Genomic DNA, 7406 nt, shown 5'->3' on the forward strand with positions numbered 1-7406 from the left:
AGAATATTCATTCTCAATTATAATAGGCTTTGGTAATGAAAATTTTAAGGACCACTAATAACATACGATCAAATTGTCTCGATAAAATTTCAAAATCATTACAAGTTTATAAACAGTAAAATAATGCCTTAGGTTAAACTACTTATAATATACTTTTGAAAAAGACTAGGAAGTCAATGTTTTTAGTAAACCAAAAATGAAATATTAATTAGTATTGACTTAAAAACAAAATTATATATAATTTATATAGTCATCTAAAATTTGTGTATATTGTTTGATATTTTAATATTTTTTATATTGTTTTGTACAAATAAGAAACGCAGAATTTTTGTAGATCATGCATCTTTGCTTTTGTTAATAGATTATTATTCCTTTGCATTTTAGGCTGATTAAGCTGTTAGCAACTTCTTTCTACGAGAGCCAATCAAAATTTAATTAATTATTAAAAGAGAAAAACCTTTATATATTTCTCTTTAACAAGAAAAAAAAGTATAGAGAGAATGAATTTAGTGAATAATATAATTATACATATGATAACCTTTTTTTTATTTGTAATTTTCATAAAGATGTAATATATTTTTATCTTATTGAACTAATTTTAAAATTTATTATTCATATTATTTATAAAAATTATTATTTACCTAACAAAACTGAAACAAATCTTCCTTATAAATAATTCTCACACGGCCATACATATTCCCTACTTTCCTACACCATCCAACTTCCCCTTTTCAACACCCCCCTCCTTTTTTTTTTTTCTCTCTCTTCCCCCTTCCCAAAAAACTAAATTAAAAAAAGAAAAAGAAAGATGAAATCCCAAGCTTGTTCATCATTTACCATCTTCAACTTTGTATGCCCATGTATTATTCTTGTCTTCATGTTCCCAACCATGGGTTCATGTAGCTGCACATGTGATCACACAACACAAGAAACCAAACCCAAGGACGGTTCAAATTCAATGGAAGTCATTCTTCACTACAAAATCATCTCCATAGCTTCCGTTCTAGTGGCGGGCGCTCTAGGGGTAAGCCTACCATTGGTGAGCAAGAGAATCCCAGCACTTAACCCTCAGAACGACATCTTCTTCATGATTAAGGCGTTCGCGGCCGGCGTCATTCTCTCCACCGGCTTCATCCATATTCTACCAGAGGCCTTTGAGAGCTTGAACTCGCCATGCCTTACGCAGCTTGATCCCATGTGGGGGAACTTCCCTTTTGCTGCTTTTGTTGCCATGTTAGCTTCCATTGGAACTTTGATGGTGGATTCTTTTGCCAGTGGCTATTATCATAGGCAACACTTTAATATTTCAAAGCAGGTTCCTACTGCTGATGATGAAGAAATGGGTAATCATGGTCATGGTCATGGTCATGGTCATGATGCTCATGTTGGTCATATACATGTTCATACACATGCCACACATGGTCATGCTCATGGTTCAGCTAATTCTTCCGAGGGTTTGGTAACATCTGAACTAATTAGGAAGAGAATCATATCGCAAGTAAGATTTTTTTTTTCTCCCTATTATCGAGAAATGAAACTATTTTCTGTTTGTTACCCATAGTGATTTAGAATCCTAGTGATCTTCACTGTTGTTAATTCAGAAGTAATTTACAAGCGAGTCATTTAGATAAAAATATTTAAAACTTTTTTTTAATATGTTTTTTAGTAATTAAAATTTAATATATATAATTGATTAAATTATATTATTTTTATTAAAATTAGTCTAGAGAAATTAATTTGACCAAAAAATAGTAAATTAAATTTTAAACTGGTTTAAATAAATATTATTTTTTATAAAAAATAACTATAATATTTTTATTATAAAAAAATAACTAAAAATAATCTTATTATACATATTAATTTTTAGAATTCTAAATTCTAATCCTTTTACTTATCTGTCGTCATAGGATTAGCTAGGATTTAGAGATTTTAAATATATATAATAAACATATTTTAGTCATTTTTTATAAAAAATAATATTAATTTAAATTGGTTTAAGATTTAATTCATTATTTTTTCGGTCAAATTAATTTATCTAGCCTAATTTTGACAAAAATAATACGGTTTAATTAATTATATATGTTAAATTTTAATTATTAAAAAATATCTTTAAAAAAAGACGTTTTAGACGTCTTTATTTGAATGAATTCTAATTTATAAAGTTGTATATGTAAAAAATCAACTATCAAATTAATTATTTATATGTAATATATATTAAAATATAAACTATTTTTTAAATTATGTAAAACATCGATCACTTGTTTTATATATAAGAATCTTGTTAGACGCATATTAATATCAGTTATTAAAAGAAATATATATTAAAATATAAATTATACATTAAAAATAAATTAAATTATATATATTAATATATAAATATATGATGATAGATTTAATGAGTTACTTTTAATTTAGTGTACACATAATAATTTAGCTAATTTTTAGTGTATACACAATATTTTTATTATTATTTAGCATATCAATAAGCGCTAAATATATTTACTAATGGACCATTCCATTTTAGTAATAACGAATTTTATTTTTATAAATACATATATAAATAAAAATATTTTTTAGAGAAAAATAAAGACAAAAATTATACACTAAATTAAAGTGACTTTAGTGGATTAATTTTTTTAATATTGTAATAAATTATGTGATATGCCTTTATATTTTAGTGTAGGTGAATTTTTATACTGCTATAAGACTTTTTACTGTTAAAAAGTACATAACATTATCTATATTTTGTATGTAAAAAATATTTTTTAAATTATTTAAATACAAAATGGCAAAAACATTTTATTAAAAAAAAAAATTTTCATCCACAAAATGGTAGTGTCGTTTTTTATTTGTATTTTTTTTAAATCTGAAATAGAAAATGTTAAGTTTAATTATTCTATTGGTCTTTATAGTTTCGCAAAGTTTTTAATTAGATTCTTATACTTTTTTTTCTTTTAATTGAGTCTTTGTACCAATTTTTTTTAATAGGGTCTCTATACATTTTTTCTTTTTATTTGGGTCTCTGCACTAATTTTTTTATTGGGTCCCTATTTAATTAAACTAATTACTGTGAAGAGGGACTTAATTGAAAAAAAAAATTAGTGCAAGGACCAAATTAAAAAGAAAAAAAGCATAGGAACCTAATTGAAAATTCGCAAAACTATTGAGACTAATAGAGTAATTAAAACAAAATATTAATCACGTTTTGGTTGTTTTCAATTTTTTTTAATTAAAAAAATTAAAAACAATGGAGAAGGAATCATCAAATGATAGGCTTAAACACTTGTAAAAATCTTGTAGATCTGTACGTTTCTAATTTGATTTAAAATAAAATTATAAATAATAAACATAAATAAAATTATTGAACTATTTTTATTAATAATTATTCTTGTTAATTATTTTATCTATTTATTTTTGAAAAAATTAAGAAAAATAAAAATTACTAAAAAATAGACAAATATGCTAAAATTACTAATAAGGGTCCTAATGAATTTTATTTAAAAAAAAATACACTGTTATTAGGTTATTCATAGTTTGATGATTCCTTTTTCATAATTTTTTATTTTTTTAATTAAAAAAAAATTAAAAATAACCAAACGTCATTGACGTTTTTCATTTTCAAATTAAAAAAAAACTACAAAATAAAAACAGCACTGCCGTTTTGTGAACAACCTTTTTTTAGTATTTTTTAATAAAACGTTTGCCACCGTTTTGTATTTAAATAATTAAAAAATAATTTTTACATATAAAACGTAGGTAACATTTTGTAATTTTTTAAAAAATAAAAAATTTCATACCAGTGTAAAACTCATTTATACTAAAATATAGAGACACATCACACAAGTTACAATATAAGTTAAAAAAAAAAAAATCAGTTCACGCATTACGGCATTCGTTAGGCTCTGGCTCTGTAGTTTGATCTCAACATACACATTCAATAAACACAAATCACAAATTTGTTTCTTAACAACTAACAAGTATTTTAAAGGTAATTATATTTCACTGTTTTTTTTATTGTTGAATTATTCGGGGATAACTTTTTCAAAAAAGCTTAAATTATGTATTATATTGTTGTGGGTTTTTATAACGTTTTGTCGTTTTATAAATAAAAAATATTTTTATTACAAAATTACAATATTAATTTACATTACTTCCATAATAATATAAAACACAAAAATATTGTGTTTTACATTTAAATCACTGATATGTAAAAAATTAACCCTAATGCGGACCCCATGTTTTTGTTATTTTTTTTTCAATCAATTATAATTAATTATTGACTTTGGGGGCTTGTGGACTTTGGCTTGGTGTGTTGTGGGTGTTTCAGGTGTTGGAGATAGGAATAGTGGTCCACTCAGTAATAATTGGAATATCTTTGGGAACTGCAAATAGCATTGATAGCATTAAGCCTCTCTTGGTTGCCTTGTCTTTTCATCAATTCTTTGAGGGCATGGGCCTTGGTGGTTGCATATCTCAGGTATTCAAATTTAGTAGTAACTTATGACCCCCAAAAAAAAAAAAAAATTTAGTAGTAACTGTTATTTTATTTTTTAATTGGTACCGTAAATGTGTTACACTATTACTTACCTCTAAGGTTGCGAAAATCGGACCGGTTAATAAATCAATAAAATTACTAGTTCATTAGTTTATTGGTTCGACCGGAGTTCAACTGGAGTTCATAATAAATTTCACATACTTCTCATATGGTTGAATTATCATATTTTTAATATCTGCAATTTCATAATAAATTTTACATACTTCTCATATGGTTGAATTATCATATTTTTAATATCTGCAATTTGTATATTTTTCTTCCATTTAAAATAAATAAAGATAGTAAAACTCCAGATTATTTGTAAAAGAGAAACATGAGTTGAATATAGAATTTCAAACTCAAATAGAACAAATAAAAGGGTGATGACTGAACTCTGGATTCAAACTCAACAATTCGGTATTTTACCTGAATTGTTATGTTGATGTCATGAGATCATATATTGCGTTAAGACTTAAGAATATAATAAGAAAAAAAATGTGAAATTATATATTGTTCCTTCTTTTGATATTGGAAAATTTGCAAGTGAAAGAAAATGGTTAGTTCGGCGTGATTTCTAATGCACAATTTGGAAAATTGGAGAAATAGCTTACGAAATGTTGCTATGATGACAACATCGTCATTTTTTTTCATATAGTACTAGTAATGGAGTGAAATAATGAATCTCACTTTTTAGGCTCACCAAAGTAGCTAGAAAAAAACAAAAACCAATCAGTTATTGTATAGTGAATGACCTTTTGATTATATACATTATTATATACTATCTCAAATATATTTTAAACCAGGATTTAGCTAAGAAACTGAAGTTTTCCATGCATTTAGTCTTTTTCTTTTTTTTTTTTTGTAAAAATCAAATTTATTTTAGTCTTCTTTATAAAAGACACTGAATTTTATTTCTATTATAAATAAATAAAGAGAAAGTCTACGAGGCCAATATTTTTATTAAAATATGGTCAGCACTTGACCAATAGAAGAAAAATGAGTAATCTCACCCAATTAAAAATATTATTGATAACTAATTAATGACTATAAATTACAAAATCTACTTGCCACCCAACACTTTTCATAAATAAATTCTACGGTAATAATAGTTATTTGACTACGATAGCTATAAATCTTTAGAAATATTTAAAAAATATAGATAAAATTAGAGTCACATTTTTACACTTCTTATTTCGTATTTTTAAATTAAAAGGTATTATAAATAATAAAAAAATATAATCTTAATTCTAGTTGTATATACGTTTTAAGTATTATCAAAGTTTTATAGTTATTATAACTACCATAATCATAACAATTATAGAATCCACCACCTAAATATTTATGCTTAGAAACTTTTAAAATTACCTTGATGATAAATAACCAAGTTATTTTGATAACCTAGTTTAGTTAAATTAGTCTAATAGTTTAATGGTTGATAACAAAAAAATTTTGTTAAAGAAAAAGGACGAGAAGAAAAAAAAAGATTTAAGAAGAAAAAAAACTTAGTTAGATTTAGTTACTAAAATAATTTATTCATTTAACATTTTTCTTAAAACTATTTTCCTGATTTTTGAAATTAATACCTTGAGATACAAAAGGTTATTTGTTTTGGTTTAGAAGTTAACCAAGAACATAATTAGAAGAATGTGATTTAGAAGATAAATGATACTATATCTCTAAAGTGAGATACACTTTGTTAATTTTCTTAAAGAAAACAACATTATGCACCTGTTTTCTATGTGCTTAATTATGATGATCGCTAAATAGAGAATATGTTAATATTTATTTTGTTCAGGCAAAGTTTGAGTCTAGGTCAACAGCAATTATGGCAACCTTTTTCTCCCTAACAACGCCGATTGGAATAGCGATTGGGATGGGGATATCAAGTGTGTACAAAGAGAATAGCCCAACTTCTCTAATTGTTGAAGGGGTCTTCAATTCAGCTTCTGCTGGAATCCTCATTTACATGGCATTGGTTGATCTTCTAGCAGCAGATTTTGAGTCCAAAGCTGCAAAATAATTTGAAGCTCCAATTAGGAGCGAATATCTCACTTCTGTTAGGCGCAGGTTGCATGTCACTACTGGCCAAATGGGCCTAATTAACTTTTAGATGTTCTTTTCAGATTCCATTAGTCAGCAATTAATATATGGAGGCTTTTAATTAAGTGCTTTTGCATAATTTTGTGCCCTATAATTTCATATAGAATTCATGCTAGGGCTGCTTCTTAAGATGTTAGTTTAATAATTCTTTTAATTTAATTGTTAAATAAGTAATGTACTCATCAAGATTTTTAATTATTTATGTTAGAAAATCCTTCGCATTGAAAAAATTTATCCAAATTCATTTAATTTTTCGCAATAATTGGATATGTAATATGTCAGAATTAATATTCAATTTGTCCTTGAAATTTAAAATCGGATTCAATTTGACTCCTACAATTTCAATAAGCTTAAATTGAACCCCAAAATTTACAATCGTAACTCACATTAACCCTTGAGCTAATTTTCGTTAATGTGTAGATTTGCTACATTAATAATCTATTACTATTTAGATTTCTTTCCTAATTTTCATGTGATCAAAATTTATTAGAGCTCCAAAAGCTTGATTGTTGCTCCCATAGCCACAAAATTTTCAAATAGAACTAGTTATTGTCATCTTCGTGAGGATGTTAGGAGCTAATTAAGTTTCTAGGAGGTCTAGTAGGTTTTAGTCATATGAAATCTAGACGATAGATCCAAATCTTGACAAGTTAACGTGCAAAATCAACACTCCATTTACAAAAATCAACTCAGGGGTTAATATGAGTTACTATTATAAATTTTAGGGACCGAATTGAGTCAATTATAATTTTAGGGGTCAATTTGAGTCCAA

General features: G+C 25.7%; 1 pseudogene; it reads left to right on the plus strand.

Moving 5' to 3' along the window:
- The first annotated feature begins 709 nt into the window (after window positions 1–709).
- Window positions 710–6713, plus strand: LOC112773090 (zinc transporter 1-like; annotated as a pseudogene).
- The last annotated feature ends 693 nt before the right edge of the window (window positions 6714–7406 follow it).

The sequence above is a fragment of the Arachis hypogaea genome, chromosome 18 (assembly GCF_003086295.3).
Source record: "Arachis hypogaea cultivar Tifrunner chromosome 18, arahy.Tifrunner.gnm2.J5K5, whole genome shotgun sequence".
NCBI lineage: Eukaryota > Viridiplantae > Streptophyta > Magnoliopsida > Fabales > Fabaceae > Arachis > Arachis hypogaea.